The sequence below is a fragment of the Tamandua tetradactyla genome, chromosome 10 (genome assembly GCF_023851605.1).
Source record: "Tamandua tetradactyla isolate mTamTet1 chromosome 10, mTamTet1.pri, whole genome shotgun sequence".
NCBI classification, from domain to species: Eukaryota; Metazoa; Chordata; class Mammalia; order Pilosa; family Myrmecophagidae; genus Tamandua; species Tamandua tetradactyla.
Window position 1 is genome coordinate 92,968,506 of NC_135336.1, and position 27,507 is coordinate 92,996,012.

Here is a 27,507-nt window from a genome sequence, read left to right on the forward strand (position 1 = left end):
CAACCCTATCTCCCACTTTTCCTTCTTAGAACTACTGTCCAAAATTTTGTGCTTAACATTCCCTCGTTTTTGCCTAGTTTGAAAAAGTGGGGCGTGGAGTTTGCAAGCTGCCGGAATGCAGTGTACCAGAACTGGAACAGCTTTTTAAAAGGGGTAATTTAATAAGTTACATGTTTAAGTTTCTATAAGGCATCCAGGGAGTGATACCTTAATTCAAGGAAGGCTGATGTGTCAGGAACACCTCTGTCAGCTGGGTACTCATGTGGCTGCCATCTGCTGGTCCCTTCCTCCTGGGCTCCACTGCTTTCAGCCAGTTCCTGAGGCAGTTCCTCACTTTGCTTCTCTGAGGCTTGCCTGCATCTCATGGCTTCACTTGGCTCTCTTCACACTCGGGCTTAACATTTCATGGTTTCATCTACTGGGCTCCATGTATCTCCAAACATCCGTGTCTCTGTTCTCTAGGAGGTAGCATCTGTGTCAGCTCTGCTCTGAAGTTCCTGTAGGCTCTCTCTCTGCTGGCTCTGAGGCTTCTGTCATTTCTGACTCTTCCCAAATGTTTCCTCTTTTAAAGGCTTCCAGCAAACTAATCAAGACCCTCAGGGAATTGGTGGAGTCACATCTCCATCTAATGATGGAGCCACATAATCCATCTAACCAGTAAAAAAGATCACACACACAATTTTAAAAATGTTCTTGCATGAGGAAGAACAAAGGAATGTTATTATTGCAGGGTGCTGAAAATAGATGGTAATATTTTAAAATGTCACCGTATGTGTGAGACTAAAGCAAAAAATGTTTGTTACAAAATTTATATTTTGATTAGTGCACTTCCTAATATAACTTATGTAGATAGTTTGATTGAACACCATAAGTACTTGGAATCTCAGATAGGACACGAAATTTTGTGGGTTGTCCAGAGTGATGCCCCAATCAATCAGTGAGTGGAAAAGTATTTGCAAAGACCCCTTCAGGGAATGGTGAGAATGGAGAGAAATGCAGCTTACCCAGGTTGAATTCTTTTTTTTTTTTTTTTTATTAATTAAAAAAATTAACTAACACAACAATAGAAATCAATCCATTCTACATATGCAATCAGTAATTCTTAATATCATCACATAGGTGTATGGTCATCATTTCTCAGTACATATGCATCAATTTAGAGAAAGAAATAGCACTACAACAGAAAAAGAAATAAAGTGATAACACAGAGAGAAAACACAAATAAAAATAAAAAGTACAAAAATATATAAGAGAAAACAAAACAAAACAAACAAAAAAAAACTATAGATCAGATGCAGCTTCATTCAGCGTTCCAAGATAATTACATTACAATTAGGCAGTATTGTGCTGACCATTTTTTTTTTTTTTAGACGTCATACCATTCTACATATGCAATCAGTAATTCTTAACATCATCACATAGATGCATGATCATCGTTTCTTAGTACATTTGCATCGGTTTAGAAGAACTAGCATTATAACAGAAAAAGATATAGAATGTTAATATAGAGAAAAAAAATAACAGTAATAATAATAAGAACAAAACAAACAAAACAAAACAAAACAAAAACCTATAGCTCGGATGCAGCTTCGTTCAGTATTTTAACATGATTACTTTACAATTAGGTATTATTGTACCGTCCATTTTTGAGTTTTTGTATCTAGTCCTATTGCACCGTCTGTATTCCATCAGCTCCGATTACCCATTATCTTACCCTGTTTCTAACTCCTGCTGAACTCTGTTACCAATGACATATTCCAAGTTTATTCTCGAGTGTCGATTCACATCATTGGGACCATACAGTATTTGTCTTTCAGCTTTTGGCTAGACTCACTCAGCATAATGTTTTCTAGGTCCATCCATGTTATTACATGCTTCATAAGTTTATCCTGTCTTAACGCTGCATAATATTCCATCGTACGTATATACCACAGTTTGTTTAGCCACTCATCTGTTGATGGACATTTTGGCTGTTTCCATCTCTTTGCAATTGTAAATAACGCTGCTATAAACATTGGTGTGCAAATGTCTGTTTGAGTTTTTGCCCTTAATTCCTTTGAGTAGATTCCCAGCAATGGTATTGCTGGATCGTATGGCAATTCTATATTCAGCTTTTTGAGGAACCGCCAAACTGCTTTCCACAGTGGTTGCACCATTTGACATTCCCACCAACAGTGGATAAGTGTGCCTCTTTCTCCGCATCCTCTCCAGCACTTGTCATTTTCTGTTTTGTTGATAATGGCCATTCTGGTGGGTGTGAGATGATATCTCATTGTGGTTTTGATTTGCATTTCTCTAATGACCAGGGACATTGAGCATCTCTTCATGTGTCTTTTGGCCATTTGTATTTCCTCCTCTGAGAGGTGTCTATTCAAGTCTTTTTCCCATTTTGTAATTGGGTTGGCTATCTTTTTGTTGTTGAGTTGAACAATCTCATTATAGATTCTGGATACTAGACCTTTATCTGATATGTCGTTTCCAAATATTGATTCCCATTGTGTAGGCTGTCTTTCTACTTTCTTGATGAAGTTCTTTGATGCACAAAAGTGTTTAATTTTGAGGAGTTCCCATTTATTTATTTCCTTCTTCAGTGCTCTTGCTTTAGGTGTAAGGTCCATAAAACCGCCTCCAATTGTAAGATTCATAAGATATCTCCCTACATTTTCCTCTAACTGTTCTATGGTCTTAGACCTAATGTTTAGATCTTTGATCCATTTTGCCAGGTTGAATTCTTGATATTCTCACAAGCAGTGTGGACAACCAAAGCTAGAGGCTGAGCCCCCAGTCTTGGAGTTTGTTCTTATGAAACTTAAACCCACAAAGGATAGGTTAAGTCTACTTAAAATTTAGGCCTAAGAGTCACCCCCAAGGGAGCCTCTTTTGTTGCTCAGACGTGGCCTCTCTCTCTAGCCAACACAACAAGCAATCTCACCACCCTTCCCCGCCCCGTCTACGTGGGACATGACTCCCAGAGGTGTGGACCCTCCTGGCAACATGGGACAGAAATCCTAGAATGAGCTGAGACTCAGCATCAAGGGATTGAGAAAAACCCTAGAATGAGCTGAGACTCAGCATCAAGGGATTGAGAAAACCTTCTTGACCAAAAAGGGGAAGAGTGAAATGAGACAAAGTGTCAATGGCTGAGAGATTTCAGAGTCCAGGGGTTGTTGTGGAGGTTATTCTTTTGCATTAAGTAGATATCATCTTGATATTCAAGATGTCATGGACAGGCTGGAGGGAACTGCCTGAAAATGTAGAGCTGTGTTCCAGTAGCCATATTTCTTGAGGATGATTGAGTAATGATACAGCTGCCACAATGTGACTTTGTGATTGTGAAAACCTTGTCTCTGATACTCCTTTTTTCTACCTTGCCAAGAAACGAGTAGAACATATGGAATAAAAATAAATAATAAGGGGAACAAATGTTAAAATAAATTTAGTTTAAAATGCTACTGATAAATGAAAGTGAGAGGTAAGGGATATGGTATGTATAATCTTTTTTTCCCCTGTTATTGTTTTACTTCTTTTTCTGCTGTCTTTTAAATTTTTTATGAATTGATGCAAATGTAAGAAATGACAAATATGCAACTATGTGATGATATTGTGAATTACTGATTATATGTATAGAACGGAATGATCATATGTTAAGAATGTTTTTCTTTGTTGCTACATATTTTTTAATTAATAAAAAAATAAAAATAAATAAATAAACCACCTTACATAAAGGAAAGATAAGAGGGTATATATGATAAGGTAGACTCTGAAGGAAACTATCCAAAGGGTGAAAAGCATGACTTGCAAACAGAATAGCAATCTTCCAGATATGATGAGGTTCATGCATGTGCTTATAGGAAAGCCTGTGATGATGGCCTCCATGAACTCAGTAGATTAGTGAAAGATGGGAAGGATATTAAACTAACAATGAGTCGAAACCAACCAAATGGAAGCTCTCCTATGTCTTCATATCATGTTCTGTAACCTTTCACCTCTAATAAGTTCAATGTAGCAGTGGGAAGACTCACCCATAGCGTGACTGGACAGTATACTCAATCTCTCAAGAAATTTGATTCTTTAAAAGCTGTGGATGTTTCACCCATAAAATCATAGCAAAATAATAACTCAGTGTTGCAAAGAAGACATAAAGGCTATAAGCACCAAGACTTTTATAATTAGGAGTCTAATTGTTGGAAAATTTCATCCTCTGACCATGTAGCTAGATATACACAGGGTGTAAAAAAGTAATAATCTGCAGCACTGAATACCAGACCATCTTAGCACCTAGTGGGTGTCCCCTGCGGGTCTCCCCACTGCCATTTCCAGGTTGCCAAGGTTTATCTGCTGCCCCAGCCGGTAGGCTTTGACCTTGAAGGGGGCTTGTAACAGTTTCGACTTAAAGTCTATTTTACCTGATATTGGTATAGCTACCCTGCTGTCTTATGTTTACTACTTGTGTGGTATGTTTTTTCCATCCCTTCACTTTCGAACTTTGAATTAAGATGAGTCTCTTATAGACAGCATGGAATTGAGTCATGCTTTTTTTTTAATCCATTCTGCCAATCTTTGCCTTTTGACTGGAGAGTTTAACCCATTTGCACTTAAAGCCACTTTGGATAATGAAGGACTTTCTTTTGCCAATTTGCTATTTAATCTTTGTAAGTCTTATGCCTTTTTTGTCCCCAAATTCTTCCATTAATGCCTACTTTTGTAGTTATTTGATTTTTTGTATTGTGCCTTATTGAGTCCCTTCTCATTTCTACCTGTTGTATTTTTCATATATTTTCCTTGTGATTAACATGGGGCTAAAATTAAACACCATAAAATAGATAGCAATCATATTTAATTTGACACCAACTTGACTTCGATGGCATACACATACACTATTCCTCCTTCCTGTCACCTTTTTTGTACTTGTTACAAGTTATATCCTTGTACATTATATGCCTAAAAGTCTAGATTTATCATTAATTTTTATTCATTTACATTTTTTTAAAATTTGTACATTTAGTCACTATCATTATACACTCTAGGCATTCCTAGATTACACCATCTCAATCTTTATTGTCTATCTTTCTTTATGATTTCATTTATACCCCAGCCCTCCTCCCTCTATCGTTCTCATATGCAGCTTCATTCAGTGTTTTAACATAATTGTATTACAGTTAGGTAATATTGTGCTGTCCATTTCTGAGTTTTTATATTCAGTCCTGTTGCACAATCTGTATCTCTTCAGCTCCAATTACCCAATATCTTAGCCTATTTCTGTCTCCTGATGGTCTCTGTTACCAAGGAAATATTCCAAGTTTATTCACTAATGTCAGTTCATATCAGTGAGACCATACAGTATTTGTCCTTTTGTTTCTGGCTAATCACACTCAGCCTAATTAGTCCTTAAGATCCATTTATGTTGTTACATACTTCATAACTTTGTTCTGTCTTATAGCTACATAATATTCCATCTTATGTAAATGTCACAGTTTGTTTAGCCAACTGTCTGTTGATGGACATTTTGGCTGTTTCCATCTCTTGGTAATTGTTAATAATACTGTTATAAACATTGGTGTGCAAATGTCCATTTGTGTCCTTGGCCTCGTGTCCTTTGAGTAGAGACAGCATATAGATGGGTCCTGTTTTTTAATCCATTCTACCAGACTATGTCTTTTGATTGGAGAGTTTAATTCATTAACATTCAGTGTTATTACTGCATGGGTAGTACTTTCTTCTACTATTTTGCCTTCTGGATTTTATATGTCATATCTAATTTTCCTTCTTTTTACCTTTACTCATAGTCTTCCTTTCTACACTCTTCTCCACACCTCTCTCTTCTGTCTTTGTATCTGTCTCTAGTGTTCCCTTTAGTATTTCTTGCAGAGCTGGTCTCTTGGTCACAAATTCTCTCAGTGATTTTTTGTCTGAAAATGTTTTAATTTCTCCCTCATTTTTTTTTTTAACATGGGCAAGCACCGGGAATCGAACCTGGGTCCTCGGGCATGGCAGGCAAGCATTCTTACCTGCTGAGCCACCGTGGCCCTCCCCATCCCTCATTTTTGAAGGACAATTTTGCTGGATATAGAATTCTTGGTTGGCAGTTTTTCTCTTTTAATGATTTAAATATATTATCCCACTGTCTTCTCGCCTCCATGGTTTCTGTTGAGAAATCTGCACATAGTCTTATTGGGCTTCCCTTGTATGTGATGGATTGCTTTTCTCTTGCTGCTTTCAAGATCCTCTCTTTCTCTTTGACCTTTGACATTCTGATTATTAAATGTCTTGAAGTATGTCTATTTGGATCTATTCTCTTTGGGGTATACTGTACTTCTTGGATCTGTAATTTTAAGTCTTTCATAAGAGTTGGGAAATTTTCAGTGATAATTTCCTCCATTAGTTTTTCTCCTCCTTTTCCCCTTCTCTTCTCCTTCTGGGGCACCCACAACATGTATATTCATGCGCTTCATATTGTCTTTCAATTCCCTGAGTCCCTGCTCATATGTTTCCACTTTTTTTCCTATAGTTTCTGTTTCTTGTCGGATTTCAGATGTTCTGTCCTCCAGTTCAGAAATCCTATGTTCTGCCTCTCGAAATCTACCATTGTGGGTTTCCATTGTTTTTTTCATCTCTTCTACTGTGTCTTTCATTCCCATTAGTTCTGTGATTTGTTTTTTCAGATTTTCAGTTTCTTCTTTTTGTTCTTTCCTTGCCTTCTTTATATCCTCCCTCAATTCATTGATTTGGTTTTTGATGAGATTTTCCATGTCTGTTTGTACATTGTGAATTAATTGTTTCAGCTCCTGTTATTCATTTACATTTTAACACCTGTAGAGAGTAAGAAGAGGAGTTACATACCCAAAACCACAATACACTAGTATTAACATTTATAGTTACCCAAATGGTTACCTTTATCAGAGGTCTGTATTTCTTTATGCCACTTTGTGTAATGTCCTTTCCTTTCAGTCTGAGAGCTCCTTTTAGCATTGCTTGTAGGACAGGTCTAGTGGTGATCAACAACTTCAGCTTTTGTTTTTCTAGCAATGTCTTAATCTCCCCATCTTTTTTTTTTAAACTTTTTTTGTTGTATAATATAACATATATACAAAGCAAAGAAATAAAAAAGCAATAGTTTTCAAAGCATTCTTCAACAAGTGGTTACAGTACAGATCCCAGAGTTTGTCATGGGCTACCATATGATCCTCTCAGATTTTTCCTTCTAGCTGCTCCAGAATATAGGAGGCTAGAGGGCTTAAATACTTTTTTATCATCACAACCAACTTTTTGAAATGTCTTTTTTTGTGAAAAAAATCACATATATATGAAAAAGCAATAAATTTCAAAGCACAGCATCACAATTAGTTGTAGAACATATTTCAGAGTTTGACATGGGTTACAATTCCATTTTTAGGTTTTTACTTCTAGCTACTCTAAGACACTGGAGACTGAAAGAGATAGCAATGTAATGATTCAACATTCATATTCATTTGTTAAATCCTACCTTCTCTGTTTAACTCCACCGTTACCTTTGACCTTTCTGTCCCTCATTTTAGGGGTGTTGGGCTATGACCGTTCTAAATTCCCTGTCATTTTTTAAAAACAGCCTTGCTGGGTATAAAATTCTTAGTTGGCAATTGTTTTCTTTCAGCACTTTTGTATTCCAACCCACTATTTTCTTGCCTCCATGTTTTCTGATGAGAAAGATGTAATGAATCTAATTGGAAGTCCCTTTTACATAGTACATTGCTTTTCTCATGTGGCTTTCAGAATTCTCTTCTTGTCCTTTGCATTCAGCATTTGATTAGTAAGTGACAGGGCGTACTCCTTTAGGTCTATTCTGTTTGGTCTTTTATGGGCTCCATGGATGTTCATATTCACATCCTCTGCTATGTCTGGGAAGTTTTCTGTCATTATTTCTTTGACTATGTCTTATGTCCCTTTCTTTCTTCTTCTACAGGGACTCCCATAATGTGTATATTAATATGTTTGATGATGTCTGTGCCGGTTTGAAAGGATGAATGTACCTTAGAAAAGCCATGTTTTAATCCTAATCCCATTTTGTAAAGGCAGCTGTTTCTTATGTGATTTAATCAAGAGTGGTTGTTGAACTGGATTAGATGGAGGTGTGTCTCCACCCATTTGGGTGGGTCTTGATTGGTTTACTGAAGCCCTGTAAAAGAGGAAACATTTTGGAAAATGACAGAGAATTGGAGAGAGCAGAATGACATAGCCATGAGAAGCAGAGTCCACCAGCCAGTGATCTTTGGAGATGAAGAAGAAAAATGCCTCCTGGGGAGCTTCAAGAAGCCAGGAGAGAAAGCAAGCAGATAACGCTGTGTTCACCATGTTCCCTTCCAGACAAGAGAGAAAGCCTGACCCTGTTCGCCATGTGCCTTCTCACTTGAGAGAGAAACCCTGAACTTCATCGGCTTTCTTGGACAAATGTATCTTTCCCTGGATGCCTTTGATTGGATATTCCTAAAGACTTGTTTTAATTGGGACATTTTCTCGGCCTTAGAACTGTAAACCAGCAACTATTAAATTTCCCTTTTTAAAAAGCTTTCAGTTTCTGATATGTTGCATTCTGGCAGCTAGCAAACTAGAACAATGTCCCAGAGGTCTTTTAGGCTATTTTCACTTTTTATATTTCTTTTTTCTTTCTGTTCTTCATCCTGATTCATTTCAATTGTCTTGTCTTTGAGTTCACTGATATTTGCTTCTGTCAGCTCTAATCTGCTATTGAAATCCTCCTAGGAATTTTTCTTTTTAGTTATTGTGGTCTTAAACTTCAGTAGTTGAAGGTGTGGTTCCTTTGTAAAATTTCCATCTCTTTAGTGAGATTTTCATATTGTTCATTCACTGCTTTCCTCATCTCCTTCAAACATTTCTCTGTGCTTGTCTTCACCTTCAAGAGTGTGTTGACTGTTTTCCTTATATCCTCTAGTTCTTTCTCTTACGTTTTTCATTTCCTTGAGCATATTGAAGTTCATTTTTTAAAAGTCTTTGTCCAGTATGTCCACAGTCTGGTCTTCTTTATTGATATTTTATGGAATTTTATCCTCTTCCTTTGGATGGGACATTTTTTCTGTTTCTTCATTTGTCTTGTAACCTTTTCCTGCCCACTGTACCTGTTAACATTTAAAATGCTAACTCTGTGTTTTATTCCCTGAAATGTCTGCTTCTTGAGCTTGGTAACCAGCTGGTTGACAGAGATTTTCTTGAGTGACAGGAGCTAACAAAACCAAGAAAATCTTAGCAGAAAAACACCATTCACTATCTGTGTGAAATTATCTTTACAGTCACCGTGCTCTCCATCAGAGTTCGGTCTTCCTCTTAGGAAGATCAGTCCAAGGCAGGTGCATCCTGGATGGTTCTCCCTGCCTTTTCCAGGCCTGTGTCTTGTCCTAGGCTTGTGCTTGTTACTCTCCCTAGGAGTTTCCCTGTTTACAGGAGCTTGAATGCCTCCTCCACTTCCCAGGAGACAATCCTCCTTTTCCCTGGTGTTTCACTTGCTCCAGGCCATCTGCCTCAATTATTTCTTACACTGTTTTCATTGCCTCATGCTACTTTTGCCTGGACGGCAAATTTAGTGGGTGGCGGCAGGATGAGGAGGAGTTTCCTAAGTCAGTCTTTCCCAGTCAGAACAAGGCCAGAGACCCACAAAGGGAACATGCTGGCTCCAACCTGCCCTGGGGAGGGGGTGAGGGAGGGACCAGCAAGGGCCAGGAATTTCTTCCATGGGTCCCCAAAGGTGCACTTTCCTGACTCGGCCCCCACCCAGCCAGTGCAGCCTGATTGGAGCAATGGACATCTTCTGAGCTGGGTCCTCAGCAATCTGAAGTAAATTAACCAAAAGCCGTGATCAGCAATTGGCTTGTCCCGCGCCACACTGACCTTGGGGAAGTGTGTTTTTAGGTTCTTCTCTGGCACCAGCAAGCTATGCAAGGACTAGACCAATGCTTCCTGCCACAAGAGTGGGGCATATGTGCTGGTAACTGCCACATGGAGAGAGCAATTTAATCATGTGTACTGTAATTTATAGCTTCTTCCTTCTATTCTTCCCTAGGTGCTGTATAGTGTTCTACTGGACCCTGGAGTTTCAAAATAATTTTTTATTAAAAGACAATTCCTGCTTGTTTAATAGTTATTCTGGTTGAGAGACTGATTTCTGGAGCGTCCTGCTCTGTCATCTTCCCAGAATCCTATTTCAATCACCAAACTTTTTATTAAAATAAGACAATTGCAATGAAGTGCACAGATCTTGTGTACAACTTCATGAATACCCTCTTTTTTTTTTTAGGAAATATTTCCATTGGAAAATAATCTTCACACACATATAGCCCATACATGGTGTACAATCCGTGGCTCACAACATCACCAGATAGCCATGTAGTCATCACCATGATTATTTTCTAGTATTTGCATCACTATAGAAAAAGAAACAAAAAGAAAAAAGAAAAAAAAATTCATGTATCCTATACCCCCCACCTTTCCCTCTCATCGACCACTATTATTTCCATCCACCCAATTTATTTGACCCCTTATCCCCCCACTATTTATCCATCTTTTGTACATATCTTTCTATTCATCTGTCCATACCCTGGACAAAAAAAAAAGAGCACCAGACACAAGGTTATCACAATCACAAAGTCATATTGCAAAATCTACACCTTTGCACAATCGTCTTCAAGAATGAAGGCCACTGGAATATAGCTCAACCGTCTCAGGTACTTCCCTCCAGCCACTCCAAAACACCACAAACCAAAAAGGTACATCCATATAATGCAGAGGAACAACTTCCAGGACAATCTCTCTCTCTCTCTCTCTTTTTTTAAGGGAGTGTCTTCTGCAATGAGTAATTCCAGGACAATCTCTTGACTCTGAGCCAAGTCTCCTAGCCACTGAAACTTTATTTTGTCTAATTTCTCTCTTCCCCTTTTTGGTCAAAAAGGCTTTCTCAATCCCAGAATGCCAGGGCCAGGCTCATCCCTGAGATTTCTGTTCCACATTGCCAGGGAGATCCACACTCCTGGGAGTCATGTCCTATACAGGGGAAGGGCAGCGAGCCCACCTGCTGAGTTGGCCCAGAGAGAGGGGCCATATCCAAGCAACAAAAAAGGTTCTCTAGGGTTGACTCCAAGGCACAATTTTAAATGGACATAGCCTATCCTTTGCAGGAATAAGTCTCATAGGGGTGAACCCCATAATCAAGAGCTCAGTTTATTGATCTGGTTTTCTTCACTGCTTGCCAAAATATCAGAAATTCTCCAAATGAGCAAGTAGAATATTTCCTCCTTTCTCCCCAGTCTTCAAAGGGCACTTTGCAAATACTTCTTTATTCACTGCCCAGATTACTCTGGAATATATTGGAGCATCACACTAACCTGGGCAAACCAACAAAATCTCATACCCTATTCAAGATTCCATGTACTTATGGTGTTCAACTAAACTGACCATATAAGTTAAATTAGGCAATACATTACCCCAAATATAAATTTTGCACCAAATAAACCTCTCTTCCTTTGGTCTCACACAGAAGTTGAAGTTTCAAAACATGGACAATATCATCCTTTACCCTGTATTCTGCTCCACCTTAGCCCTATTCAGATCAGCTTCCTTCATTTGAGACTCTAATAAAAGTCTCAAATCTTAATTTGTCTTCCATCCATTCCTAACAGTTCCTGTAAGGGGCAATGCTGACTTTCATAGCTTCAGAGCCCTAACTTTGAGTCTCAGGTGTCACATAAATACCCAAGGCATGAATACGCTGTTGGTATCAACATTACCAGTACCATCCCAGAATTCCTTTCGTTAACCCTTCCCCCAGATAATTACTGTTCTGGCTTCTAATTCTCTAAATCAATTTGATCAGGTTTTGAACTTTATATGTAATCATTTATTATTTGTATTTGCTTCTTCCACTCCTCGTAACGGTCATAAGGTTCATTCATTTGAATAGTTATATATGGTCCATTCTCACTGACTGCTGTATATTATTCCATTGTGTGAATATAATAACAAAATTTGCCCACTCTACTATTGATGGGCATTTGGGTTTGTTCTAGTTTGCTAGCTGCCGGAATGCAACACACCAGAGAAGGATTGGCTTTTAATAAAAGGGGATTTATTTTGTTAATTCTTCAGAGGAAAGGCAGCTAACTTTCCATTGAGGTTCTTTCTTACGTGGCAAGGCACAGGATGGTCTCTGCTGGCCTTCTCTTCAGGCCTCTGGGTTCCAACAACTTTTCCTGAGGTGATTTCCTTCATCTCCAAAGGCCTGCGCTGAGCTGCGAGATGAGGTATGCTGAACTGCTTTTGGCTGTGCTATGTTAAGCTCTCTCATTTAAGCACCAGTCCATTAACTCAAACATCATTCATTGCAGCAAGTGCGCCTCCTAACCGACTGCAGATATAATCAGCCACAGATGAGGTTCACGTACCATTGGCTCTTGTCCACGGCAACAGAACTAGGTGCGTTCAGCTGGCCAAGTTGACAACTGAATCTGACTAACCCAGGGTTGTATCTAATTTTCAGCCATTACAAATAGTACTACGGTGAACATTCTTATGAAAGTCTTTTGGTAAAGAGAGGCATGCATTTCCTAGGAGTGGAATTGCTAGGTCATAAAGTACACATATGTTCACCGTTAGGAGATACTATCAAACAGTGTTCTAAGGTAGATGGATCATTTTGTAATCCAGCAATACTTTTCAAGGGTTTTGCTAATTCCATATTCTTGTCCCACTTGGCAGTGTCTTTTCGTTTTAGTCATCCTGGTGGATTATAGTGGTACAGAAATTGTGTTCTTAATTGACTCACTTTCTTTCTTTTTTTTTCTTTTTTTTATTAATTAAAAAAAATTAACTAACACAACATTTAGAAATCATTCCATTCTACATATGCAATCAGTAATTCTTAATATCATCACATAGATGTATGTCATCATTTCTTAGTACATATGCATCGATTTAGAAAAAGAAATAGCAAGACAACAGAAAAAGAAATAAAATGATAATATAGAGAAAAAATATAAATAAAAATAAAAAATACAAAAATATATAAGAAAAAAAACAACTATAGCTCAGATGGAGCTTCATTCAGTGTTTTAACATATTACATTACAATTAGGTAGTATTGTGCTGTCCATTTTTTTTTTTTTTTTTTAGAAATCATACCATTCTACATATGCAATCAGTAATTTAACATCGTCACATAGATGCATGATCATCGTTTCTTAGTACATTTGCATCGGTTTAGAAGAACTAGCAATATAACCGAAAAAGATACAGAATGTTAATATAGAGAAAAAAAATAAAAGTAATAATAGTAAGAACAAAACAAAACAAAACAAAAACCTATAGCTCGGATGCAGCTTCATTCAGTGTTTTAACATGATTACTTTACAATTAGGTATTATTGTGCTGTCCATTTTTGATTTTTTGTATCAAGTCCTATTGCACAGTCTGTATCCCATCAGCTCCAATTACCCATTATCTTACCCTGTTTCTAACTCCTGCTGGACTCTGTTACCAATGACATATTCCAAGTTTATTCTCGAGTGTCGATTCACATCACTGGGACCATACAGTATTTGTCTTTTAGTTTTTGGCTAGACTCACTCAGCATAATGTTCTCTAGGTCCATCCATGTTATTACATGCTTCATAAGTTTATCCTGCCTTAAAGCTGCATAATATTCCATCGTATGCATATACCACAGTTTGTTTAGCCACTCGTCTGTTGATGGACATTTTGGCTGTTTCCATCTCTTTGCAATTGTAAATAACGCTGCTATAAACATTGGTGTGCAAATGTCCATTTGAGTTTTTGCCCTTAATTCCTTTGAGTAGATTCCCAGCAATGGTATTGCTGGGTCGTATGGCAATTCTATATTCAGCTTTTTGAGGAACCGCCAAACTGCTTTCCACAGTGGTTGCACCATTTGACATTCCCACCAACAGTGGATAAGTGTGCCTCTTTCTCCGCATCCTCTCCAGCACTTGTCATTTTCTGTTTTGTTGATAATGGCCATTCTGGTGGGTGTGAGATGATATCTCATTGTGGTTTTGATTTGCATTTCTCTAATGGCCAGGGACATTGAGCATCTGTTCATGTGCCTTTTGGCCATTTGTATTTCCTCCTCTGAGAGGTGTCTATTCAAGTCTTTTTCCCATTTTGTAATTGGGTTGGCTGTCTTTTTGCTGTTGAGTTGAACAATCTCATTATAAATTCTGGATACTAGACCTTTATCTGATATGTTGTTTCCAAATATTGTCTCCCATTGTGTAAGCTGTCTTTCTACTTTCTTGATGAAGTTCTTTGATGCACAAAAGTGTTTAATTTTGAGGAATTCCCATTTATTTATTTCCTTCTTCAGTGCTCTTGCTTTAGGTTTAAGGTCCATAAAACTGCCTCCAATTGTAAGATTCATAAGATATCTCCCTACATTTTCCTCTAACTGTTTTATGGTCTTAGACCTAATGTTTAGATCTTTGATCCATTTTGAGTTAGCTTTTGTGTAGGGTGTGAGATATGGGTCTTCTTTCATTCTTTTGCATATGGATATCCAGTTCTCTAGGCACCATTTGTTGAAGAGACTGTTCTGTCCCAGGTGAGTTGGGTTGACTGCCTTATCAAAGATCAAATGTCCATAGATGAGAGGGTCTATATCTGAGCACTCTATTCGATTCCATTGGTCGATATATCTATCTTTATGCCAATACCATGCTGTTTTGAACACTGTGGCTTCATAATATGCCTTAAAGTCAGGCAGTGCAAGACCTCCAGCTTCGTTTTTTTTCCTCAAGATATTTTTAGCAATTCGGGGCACCCTGCCCTTCCAGATAAATTTGCTTATTGGTTTTTTTATTTCTGAAAAATAAGTTGTTGGGATTTTGATTGGTATTGCATTGAATTTGTAAATCAATTTAGGTAGGATTGACATCTTGACTATATTTAGTCTTCCAATCCATGAACACGGTATGCCCTTCCATCTATTTAGGTCTTCTATGATTTCTTTTAGCAGTTTTTTGTAGTTTTCTTTATATAGGTTTTTTGTCTCTTTAGTTAAATTTATTCCTAGGTATTTTATTCTTTTAGTTGCAATTGTAAATGGGATTCATTTCTTGATTTCCCCCTCCGTTTGTTCATTGCTAGTGTATAGAAATGCTACAGATTTTTGAATGTTGATCTTGTAACCTGCTACTTTGCTGTACTCATTTATTAGCTCTAGTAGTTTTGTTGTGGATTTTTCTGGGTTTTCGACGTATAGTATCATATCGTCTGCAAACAGTGATAGTTTTACTTCTTCCTTTCCTATTTTGATGCCTTGTATTTCTTTTTCTTGTCTAATTGCTCTGGCTAGAACCTCCAACACAATGTTGAATAAGTGGTGATGGTGGACATCCTTGTCTTGTTTCTGATCTTAGGGGGAAAGTTTTCAATTTTTCCCCATTGAGGATGATATTAGCTGTGGGTTTTTCATATATTCCCTCTATCATTTTAAGGAAGTTCCCTTGTATTCCTATCCTTTGAAGTGTTTTCAACAGGAAAGGATGTTGAATCTTGTCAAATGCCTTTTCTGCATCAATTGAGATGATCATGTGATTTTTCTGCTTTGATTTGTTGATATGGTGTATTACACTAATTGATTTTCTTATGTTGAACCATCCTTGCATACCTGGGATGAATCCTACTTGGTCATGATGTATAATTCTTTTAATGTGTTGTTGGATATGATTTGCTATAATTTTATTGAGGATTTTTGCATCTATATTCATTAGAGAGATTGGTCTATAGTTTTCTTTTTTTGTAATATCTTTGCCCGGTTTTGGTATGAGGGTGATGTTGGCTTCATAGAATGAATTAGGTAGTTTTCCCTCCGCTTCGATTTTTTTGAAGAGTTTGAGGAGAGTTGGTACTAATTCTTTCTGGAATGTTTGATAGAATTCACATGTGAAGTCGTCTGGTCCTGGACTTTTCTTTTTAGGAAGCTTTTGAATGACTGATTCAATTTCTTTACTTATGATTGGTTTGTTGAGGTCATCTATTTCTTCTTGAGTCAAAGTTGGTTGTTCATGTCTTTCCAAAAACCCATCCATTTCATCTAAATTGTTGTATTTATTAGCGTAAAGTTGTTCTTAGTATCCTGTTATTACCTCCTTTATTTCTGTGAGGTCAGTAGTTATGTCTCCTCTTCCATTTCTGATCTTATTTATTTGCATCCTCTCTCTTCTTCTTTTTGTCAATCTTGCTAAGGGTCCATCAATCTTATTGATTTTCTCATAGAACCAACTTCTGGCCTTATTGATTTTCTCTATTGTTTTCATGTTTTCAATTTCATTTATTTCTGCTCTAATCTTTGTTATTTCTTTCCTTTTGCTTGCTTTGGGATTAGTTTGCTGTTCTTTCTCCAGTTCTTCAAAATGGATAGTTAATTCCTGAATTTTTGCCTTTTCTTCTTTTCTGATATAGGCATTTAGGGCAATACATTTCCCTCTTAGCACTGCCTTTGCTGCGTCCCATAAGTTTTGATATGTTGTGTTTTCATTTTTCTTCGCCTCGAGGTATTTTCTAATTTCTCTAGCAATTTCTTCTTTGACCCAGTCGTTGTTTAGGAGTGTGTTGTTGAGCCTCCACGTATTTGTGAATTTTCTGGCACTCCGCCTATTATTGATTTCCAACTTCATTCCTTTATGATCCGAGAAAGTGTTGTGTATGATTTCAATCTTTTTAAATTTGTTAAGACTTGCTTTGTGACCCAGCATATGGTCTATCTTTGAGAATGATCCATGAGCACTTGAGAAAAAGGTGTATCCTGCTGTTGTGGGATGTAATGTCCTATAAATGTCTGTTAAGTCTAGCTCATTTATAGTAATATTCAGATTCTCTATTTCTTTATTGATCCTCTGTCTAGATGTTCTGTCCATTGATGAGAGTGGTGAATTGAAGTCTCCAACTATTATGGTATATGAGTCTATTTCCCTTTTCAGTGTTTGCAGTGTATTCCTCACGTATTTTGGGGCATTCTGGTTCCGTGCGTAAATATTCATGATTGTTATGTCTTCTTGTTTAATTGTTCCTTTTATTAGTATATAGTGTCCTTCTTTGTCTCTTTTAACTGCTTTACATTTGAAGTCTAATTTGTTGGATATTAGTGTAGCCACTCCTGCTCTTTTCTGGTTGTTATTTGCATGAAATATCTTTTCCCAACCTTTCACTTTCAACCTATGTTTATCTTTGGGTCTAAGATGTGTTTCCTGTAGACAGCATATAGAAGGATCCTGTTTTTTAATCCATTCTGCCAATCTATGTCTTTTGATTGGGAAATTCAGTCCATTGACATTTAGTGTTATTACTGTTTGGATAATATTTTCCTCTAACATTTTGCCTTTTGTATTATATATATCATATCTGATTTTCCTTCTTTCTACACTCTTCTCCATACCTCTCTCTTCTGTCTTTTTGTATCTGACTCTAGAGCTCCCTTTAGTATTTCTTGCAGAGCTGGTCTCTTGGTCACAAATTCTGTCAGTGACTTTTTGTCTGAGAATGTTTTAATTTCTCCCTCATTTTTGAAGGATAATTTTGCTGGATATAGGAGTCTTGGTTGGCAGTTTTTCTCTTTTAGTAATTTAAATATATCATCCCACTGTCTTCTAGCTTCCATGGTTTTTGCTGAGAAATCTACATATAGTCTTATTGGGTTTCCCTTGTATGTGATGAATTGTTTTTCTCTTGCTGCTTTCAAGATCCTCTCTTTCTCTTTGACCTCTGACATTCTAACTAGTAAGTGTCTTGGAGAACGCCTATTTGGGTCTAATCTCTTTGGGGTGCGCTGCACTTCTTGGATCTGTAATTTTAGGTCTTTCATAAGAGTTGGGAAATTTTCAGTGATAATTTCTTCCATTAGTTTTTCTCCTCCTTTTCCCTTCTCTTCTCCTTCTGGGACACCCACAACACATATATTTGTGCGGTTCATATTGTCCTTGAGTTCCCTGATACCCTGTTCAAATTTTTCCATTCTTTTCCCGATAGTTTCTGTTTCTTTTTGTAATTCAGATGTTCCATCCTCCAAATCACTAATTCTATCTTCTGTCTCTTTAAATCTATCATTGTAGGTATCCATTGTTTTTTCCATCTTTTCTACTTTGTCCTTCACTTCCATAAGTTCTGTGATTTGTTTTTTCAGTTTTTCTATTTCTTCTTTATGTTCAGCCCATGTCCTCTTCATGTCCTCCCTCAATTTATCGATTTCATTTTTGAAGAGGTTTTCCATTTCTGTTCGTATATTCAGCATTAGTTGTCTCAGCTCTTGTATCTCATTTGAACTATTGGTTTCCTCCTTTGACTGGGCCATATTCTCAAGCTTCTGCGCGTGGACAGTTATCTTCTGCTGCTGGCGTCTGGGCATTTAGTCAGATTTCCCTGGGTGTCGGACCCAACAAGGTTGTAAGATTTTTCTGTGAAATCTCTGGGTTCTGTTTTTCTTATCCTGCCCAGTAGGTGGCGCTCGTGGCACACGTTTGTCTGCGGGTCCCACCAGTAAAAGGTGCTGTGGGTCCTTTAACTTTGGAAAACTCTCGCCATCCAGGAGGTTCGCTAGCCGAAGCGGCTTGGAAGAGTGCCAGCTGGCCTGGGGTCCGAACGCGGGGAGGATCGCTGGCCGCCACAGCCCGGGAAAGCGCCCATCCGAATTTTCTAGTTGGCCCGGGGCGCCAAGCTTGGCGGTAGGGCGCCAGCCGCAGTGGCCCGCCCTGGAGAGTGCACGTTCCCGGGGAGTCACGGGTTTGAAAGAGGCCCCCCCCCCGTCGCCGTTCTCCGCGGCCTGGGGCTTTCCGACACAATTCTCTCAGTTGGTCCGGGGGGCCACGCGTGGTGTGGGCGCCAGCCGCCGCGGTTTGAGGGGACCGCCTGTCCAATTCTCCCAGCCGGCCCGGGGAGGGGGAAGGGAGTGACTCCGGCCGCTTGCCGCCCTGCCCGGTGAAGCCCGCACCCCTCGGCAATCTCACCAGAGCGGGTTCTCTCAGCCAGCCAGCTGTTCCAGGATGGGGTACGCTGTCTTTTTTATCTCTGTCGTGGCTTTGGGAGCTGTTCTGTATCGTTTCTACTCCCCTAGTAGCTGTCCTGGAGGAGAAACTAAGATCCGCGCGTCTTACTAAGCCGCCATCTTCTCCGGAAGTCCTGTTTCATCTTGACTCACTTTCTTGATGACAGTTTGATATTTCTTTGTGGAGTGATATAATTGCCTAAATTTTTTCCATTTTGCTATTGGGTTTTCTGACTTTAAAAATTACTTTGTAGGAGTTTTGTATCTGCTCTAGATAGGAGTGTTTTGTTGAAGACATATATTGCAAAGATATTCTTACACAGTGGCTTCTTACTCTCTAAACAGTGTCTTTTGATGAGCAGAAGTTCTTAATTTTAATGTATTCTAGCTTACTAATTTTTTTCTCTGTGATTATCATATTTTGCATGCTGTTTTAAGAAATGTTTGCCTACTTCATTGTCATGAAAATAGTCTCCTATGTTTTCTTCCAAAAGCCTTATTGTTCTGTTAGATTTGGACCATATGAAATTACCAATACTTGACTAACAAAACTGGCAATTTCATATAGTTCAATCTACCATGTTTAACCTAATCTATCTCAAATTCATTTTCATGTTTGATGAAAGGTTAAAGTCAAGAATTTTCTTTATTCAGTTGCCCCAGTAAATACATATTGAAAAGCCATTATTTTTTCCCACTGTTCTGCAGTGTCAGCTTTTTCATAAAGCAGATGATGATTATGTGGGTCTTTCTCTGGACTTACTATCTGTTTCCCTGGTTTAATTTTCTTTTCTTGTGCCAATACCATGCTGATTTAATTACTATAGTGTCACAGTAAGTCTAGATAGCTGTTAATGTAAATTCTCCCAGTTTATTCTCAAGATTGCCTTGGCTATTTCAATTTAATTTTAGAATCTTCCATTTTACAGTTATTACTTTATAGCAATAACCAATAGTATTTTGATGCTATTTCATGTGATGCCTTCAGATTTAGAATTGTTATGTTTTCTTGGTGGGTTGAATTTTATAGCAGAATGTTAGTTACCTTTTCATTTCTGTTTTTCTTAAAATTAGTATAGCTATATCAGATTTTTTTGGTTCGTATTTGCCTGGTGTATTTGTATTCATCATTTTATTTTGAATGGTATCTTGTCCATATCTTGAGTTTACCTTTTGTAAATAGAAGGTAGCCAAAATTTTAATAGAATCTGTTTTTCTGTGTGTGAGAATTCACTCCATTAGTAAGAATGTGATTATAGATGTGTTTAGATTTATTTCTACCATCCTGGTCCATAATGAATTTATCTTTGATCCCAATCATTTTCTTTATTTTCATTCTAAACCTTCTGAGGTTTGCTTTGCCAAGGTGCTAGAGGGCTTGTGCTGTTATTCATCATTCCCGATCTGACTGTCATAAATCTTAAGACGTTATTCTGGATTTGGGGTCATCATCTCATCTCTATTTTGACCGAGATTTCTTGATAGTGTTATTTCCAAAATAAGATTTTCACACCAGGAAGATTTGCTGACATTTCGCTTCTGGTCTTGACCTGCATAATCTGAGTCCATAGGGCCAGATTAAGGGAAATTTATAACAAAAGAAGCATTATATATATATATGTATATGTCATTAGCACTGATATACTGATATATATGCTGATGAGAGAGACCATGAGCTGATCACAAGTTAAAGATGCTTTCATTCTTTCTTCATTCCTCTTTCTGTCCAGCTCAGGTTTCTGGTAACACCCGTAGGGAAGTAATGCCCAATTACTTTTTCCTCAAGTTGCTGAAATACAACTTTTAAGATAAAGAGACGATAAAAACTTTTCCTTGGAAAGCTTAGATAGTCCTTTATAGAGATGACTCTAAATATTTGCCTTCATTACACCCATCGGCTCAAGAGAAGAGATGGGATTGCCTTGACTTCCACTAGATGGCAGTGTTTCTTTGCAAACTTCACCGCATTTACAGGCTCTCTGTCGAGTTAGCTGACTTCCCCTAGGGGGCGTCCTAGCACTCCCAGTCACTGCTCCTGACTACGGGAGCTATGTTAGAAGTGGTGCAAGCATCTATTTGCCTGGAGAGAGGAGCGATGGCTTGGACTAGATTAGCAGCAGGGAAGGGAAGAGAGTGAGAGGGCGCTAGACAAAGGGAGGGTACATTTAATGATAGCAAACCCTCGACGAAAACACCCGAAGATGCCTTTCCAAGGAGAAACTTAAGGCCTGACTTTGGGTTTGAGAACGGAGTTTGCTTTCCTTCTCTTTGACGTTCCGCATTCCCATGCTTTCTTGGTCTGATTGCCTTGGAGAGAACCTCACAAGCTCGTAGAGCTGCCTTAGGTTTTGGCTTGATTCAGCTCAGGGTCAACTCACCTTACCAGATGCTAACTTTGTTTTATAACTTTGCAGTCATTGTACTTCCTTAAATAAATAAATAAATAAATAAATAAATAGAACAATAAAAAAACAGCTTTTCAGAACACTCATTTTAATACATTTAATATCACCACCTTTCATGGGCACACATTTATGAAGTTGTTCCGTGTTCAAAAAATTGTGATAGCAGGTTGGCGTGTATGAAGAAGAATTTGGTAAAGTAAGGTAGTACTTTTTTTTTTTTTTTTTTTCATTTTTTTTTTATTAATTAAAAAAAGAATTAACAAAACAATTAGAAATCATTCCAATCTACATGTACAATCAGTAATTCTTAATAACATCACATAGTTGCATATTCATCATTTCTTAGTACATTTGCATCGATTTAGAAAAAGAAATAAAAAGAAAACAGAATAAGAATTAAAACAATAATAGAAAGAAAAAAAACAAAAAAAACAAAAACAAAAAACCTATACCTCACATGCAGCTTCATTCAGTGTTTTAACATAATTGCATTACAATTGGGTAGTATTGTGCTGTCCATTTCTGAGTTTTATATCCAGTCCCGTTGTACAGTCTGTATCCCTTCATCTCCAATTATCCCTTCTCTTTTTTTTTTTTTTTTTTTTTTAATTAACGGAAAAAAAGAAATTAACCCAACATTTAGAGATCATACCATTCTACACATGCAATCATTAATTCTTAACATCATCACATAGATGCATGATCATCATTTCTTAGTACATTTGCATTGGTTTAGAAGAACTAGCAACATAACCGAAAAAGATATAGAATGTTAATATAGAGAAAAAAATAAAAGTAATAATAGTAAAATCAAAACAAAACAACACAAAACAAAACAAAAACCTATAGCTCAGATGCAGCTTCATTCAGTGTTTTAACATGATTACTTTACAATTAGGTATTATTGTGCTGTCCATTTTTGAGTTTTTGTATCTAGTCCTGTTGCACAGTCTGTATCCCTTCAGCTTCAATTACCCATTGTCTTACCCTGTTTCTAACTCCTGCTGAACTCTGTTACCAATGACATATTTCAAGTTTATTCTCGAATGTCCGTTCACATCAGTGGGACCATACAGTATTTGTCCTTTAGTTTTTGGCTGGATTCACTCAGCATAATATTCTCTAGGTCCATCCATGTTATTACATGGTTCATAAGTTTATCTTGTCTTAAAGCTGCATAATATTCCATCGTATGTATATACCACAGTTTGTTTAGCCACTCTTCTGTTGATGGAGATTTTGGCTGTTTCCATCTCTTTGCAATTGTAAATAATGCTGCTATAAACATTGGTGTGCAAATGTCCGTTTGTGTCTTTGCCCTTAAGTCCTTTGAGTAGATACCTAGCAATGGTATTGCTGGGTCGTATGGCAGTTCTATATTCAGCTTTTTGAGGAACCGCCAAACTGCCTTCCACAGTGGTTGCACCCTTTGACATTCCCACCAACAGTGGATAAGTGTGCCTCTTTCTCCGCATCCTCTCCAGCACTTGTCATTTTCTGTTTTGTTGATAATGGCCATTCAAGGTAGTACTTTTGTATCATCATATTAGGAAGTGGAAAACCGGCAGACCACGGTGGCTCAGCAGGTCTCGCTTGCCATGCCGGAGACACGAGTTCGAGTCCCGGTGCCTGTCCATTTTTTAAAAAATGATACAGGCAGCCTCCTATCTACGAAGGGGTTGTATTTTCGAGTTTCTTGGTCCTTCATATTTTTTAATTAAAAATATATTTTCAAATTAAAAGGTTTTACATGGTGGCTAGTATTCCAAATTAACCCATAATACACTTCTCCTCTTATTGATATTTAAAAAGGATGATTATTCATTTTTTATCATTAGTGTGTTATACAAATATAAATATAAAGAAGAAAATTATAATCTCCCAAATTCCATCCCCAGAGATAAGCACTGTTAATATTTTTGTGCATTAAATTAAAGTAAATATATAATATAATAAAAATAGGCATGGTACACTGTAGAGTTTTGTGTCATCATTTTAAATGATCACAAGCAATGCCCTTCATTGATAAAAGTTCTTCAAATGTGTAAATTCTGAAGTCAGACCACCTGGTTCAATTTCTGGAACCAAACCTTAGCTCAGTTTCCTGATCTGCAAAGAAGTGATAAGTTCTCACATCCCAGTGTTGAGAATATTTAAAGAGATAAAAATGTAATGTGTTTGGCACGGTGTCAGGCATTTAAGAAGTCACCAACAAATGTTAGTTTTTATGTTGCTATTAAAATTGTTTCATAAACTTTTCTCCTATAATAAAAGGAGCACACTCTTATTACAAAAAGTTTGGAACATACAAAAATGTATAAGTAAGAGCATAAAAATCACGTGTAATCTCGCTACATAGAGATTATTATTGTTAGCTTTTGAGTGTTTATGCTTCCAATTTTTTCAGGGCTTTTTAATCAAATGAGGATCATGCTAATTGTTTAACTTACTGTTTTTTGACTTATTATAATTTTACAACAATCCCTGATTTTGGGGGGCTACAAAGAATTTTATTGTATGAATATATTGTAATTAACTATTTTCCTATCACTGGATATTTAAGTTTCTTTCAAGTTTTGGTGATTGTTTCGGTGATTCGATAAATCCTGGATGTAAAACTCTGTCTATTTTCAGTTTATTTCTCTAGATCGGTGTCACAGAAGTGGAATTAGCAAGTCAAAGTATTTGAACTATTATTAATTTTGGCAAATGTTGGCCAAATTAGTTCTTGAACTGATTTGTGTTCTACCATATACAGGGTGTCTATCACTTTGAGAACTCTCTTATTTTGCGTTTTGGCTAATTTGAATAGTGAAAAATGCAGCCCCGCTTCTTTTGGCATTGCTTTGATGAATGATGAGGTATGACTTTTTTTTCTTCTTCATATTTTCTATTCTGTGAATTCTTTTTCCTTTGTCCACTTTTATTGGGGTCTTATTTTTTCAAAGTCAATTTGTGTCAACTTTCTACATAATACTTATGCTAACTTATTGCCAAATTCACAGTAAATTTCCAAAATTTATGATTTATTTTTTTATTAAGTTTATAGTGTTCATGTAGAAAAGAACATTTGACTTTGCATGAGTCAGATCTGTGTGTGTGTGTGTGTGAGTGTGTCAGGCAATTTCTTCTTTTCGTGTTAGGCTTTAAAATATCTTTCTTCGACTCAAAGATCAGGGTTAATTTTCTTGTACAATTAAAAAGTAATCTGGGGTGATACTCTGAAACTGTGTCACTATCCTGGTCCCCAACAAACTTTCACCCCAGTGACTTTAGCATCCATTGAAGAGTCTTGCCTGAATCAATGACTTCATCGGTGATTGCAATATATAATTAATTCTTTAACATGAAATATTTTTAATCCACCTGAACTCTGTTTTGAATGCAGTAAGGGAGGAAAAATGAAACTGACTTTATTTTCTTTACCTGTGGATGCTTGCTTTTTATTCATTAGATTTTTATTGAAAAACTGACACCTACGTGATAACAATACGAACAATGGGAAAGAATAGACAATAAAAGTCAGTTCTCTGTCCACGCCAGTCCCTCTGTTCCCCTCCTCAGAGTCAATGAGAGCTCTTTCTTGAGGAGCTTTATAGAACTATTCTAATATACAGGTGCATTTGTGTGCATGTGTCTGTACATTCATTCATTCTTACAAAGAGGAAACATACAGAACATGCCGTCCCACACCTTGCTTCTTTCTTAACGCTTGTGCAGTTTATGCCTTCTCAGTGCATAGAAGCCTGCCTCAGTATTTTTTTGATGGTTGCAGGGTGTTCCATTTATGAAAGATACATGCTTTATTCAACCCATTTCTGACTTTTAAATAGACTTTTGTGAGCTAGCCAGGGATTGTGCCGTGTATAATTGTCCCCTTTCTACGGGAAGATGTGTTGTCACTGGTGGCATCTGGGACACTGCCAACCCCCTACCAGTAGGAAGCTCCCCAAGGGCGTCGTTTATCTTTTTTCCCTGCTGTGCTCCCAGTGTCTACACCGGGACGTAAACAAAGCCCCCATCCCCCCACCCCAAGCTCGTTTTCAGTTCTCATGCTCCACCTTGTACCTCGATGGCATCCCCCGATTGGACAAGCCAGTTGACAAGGCTCCTTTCCCTTTCCCAGCCAGAGGCACATATGTCCAGGCTAGAATGTGATAACATGGAGGTGTCTGGACAAGAGGGATAATTAGAGAAGGCTAACTTCCAGTTCATTCTAATAGGTGCCTGTTAACACGCCACTGACAAGACAGTGGCCCACCAATAACTGCAATTCCTTGCTCCTGCCAATGCCCACCCACCCCCTCCTTTCGGCAGGGCACCCAAGTCCTGTAATCATTTGACCCAGCCTCAACCTGCAACTCCTCGGTGCTAACAATTTTTACCTAATTCTTACCACCATGGTAGCCTCACTTCTCTCCTCGTCCACCTTGATTAGTTCCATCGTGGCATCTGGGGAAGGAGAGAACGGGCTGGACAGAGTCCTGGGAAGGGGTGTGAAAGGGGAAAGCTGTCCCAGAAAGAGAAATGGGTGATCAAAGTCCTGGTAAAAAAGTGAGCAGGGGCTAGGAACAGATGGCGGGGATTGGAGGAGAGGGTCCGTTGGAGTTGGGGAGGGTCATCTGGCTAGGAGTAAGCAGGGTCCTGGGCCAGAGCTGAGGAGTGGGCACCCCCAGCGCTGAGTACTCGGGGGGGGTCGGCTAGGGAGCAGCTCAGGGTCAGGACAGAGATGACATTTTCCTTGGGTTCCTCTAAGGGTGGACCTGAGGTGCTGGGGGAAGTGATAGAAGGCGTGTGGAAGGAATGGACCTGGGAGACAAAGTTAAGATTTGAGAGACAATATGGAGGAGAAAGTAAGAAGAATTGGCCACCAAGGTCCTAAGTACAGAGAAGGAAAAAAAAGAAAAGTTTCTATTTGAGAAATTGGAATGTGGGTAGTACCAGAAGGCAGGAAGGAGGATGGTGGTCTCTATTTCAAAGTGACCTTTATCCCAATTTTCATTACCTTATTTGCTAGAACCACTGAATTGGAGAGTTTAGAAGGACCTGCAAACCAGTTAAATCCATTTTTAACCATGTGGGACTAGGCCTTTTTTTTTTTTGGTGCAATTTTATTGAGATATATTCACACATCGTACAATCCATCCAAAGTGTTTACTGCTTGTTGTCATCTCATATTTCACTGTTTCCTCCTTTTAACCCCAGTGGAAAGTGGCTACTGTTTGGCATACCATAGGGAGCCATCCTTCCACTTGGAGATGGGACTTGGGGCCCAGCACTCCCCCCAACAGGGATTGCCTAGGCAAATTTAGGTGATCGCTGACATGTTGAGTCCCTCACTGGCTTCAGAGCTGAGGACCAGCCAGATGACCTTGAGGCCCTGGCAGCTTAGACACCAGGGATTCTAACAGACCCATAGGTGACTCCACCTTTCCTATCTGTGTTTCTCATGCCTCATGCGAGAACTGTAGCCTTCACTTCTTCACATCTCCTTAGAGCACAAGATTGAAAATGTCAATAGAAGAGGCAACCCAAGGACTTAAAATAATGGAAAGGCATAAACATGGATATCAGAACCTTCCCTGAGAGCTGGGAATAAGAAGGGGTGGGAAGGAGGATGACAGGGAGAAGCCACAAGCTCAGCAGAAAAGAGTCAAACTGTCCTTTGCCTGTCACATTTGGTCTCTTGTCCTTCCATCCCAACTCTGAACCTGAACTGGGAAAGCCAGGCCAAGCCCAAACACCACATGGCATATGGGTGGAAAGGGCTGCAAGCCAAGCTGGCCTAATGAACCTGGCAAAGCCGGGGCGCTGGCACGGAGAAGCTGCCCTTCCCCGGGCTCTGATTTCTCCTGAGAGGGCTGCTTGGCTCACTTGTATTTTATTTTTTGTCACAGCATCATGCTCCGATGCTGTCAATCTGGCTACAGGTAGCAAACAATCACAGATAATTAGGCACTTCACCTTTGCGGCAAAGCCTTAGAAATCAGCCGCCTCCTCCTGCCATGAACCTGAGACTCAATCAATTAAAAGTGACTGTAAATTTTAAAAAGATGTGTCCATGCCAATCAC

The 27,507-nt window shown here is 38.3% G+C and overlaps 1 pseudogene; it reads right to left on the bottom strand.

Moving 5' to 3' along the window:
• Positions 1-3,637: 3,637 nt before the first annotated feature.
• LOC143647725 (lathosterol oxidase pseudogene) lies at positions 3,638-25,879 on the bottom strand (annotated as a pseudogene).
• Between the last annotated feature and the right edge of the window lie 1,628 nt (positions 25,880-27,507).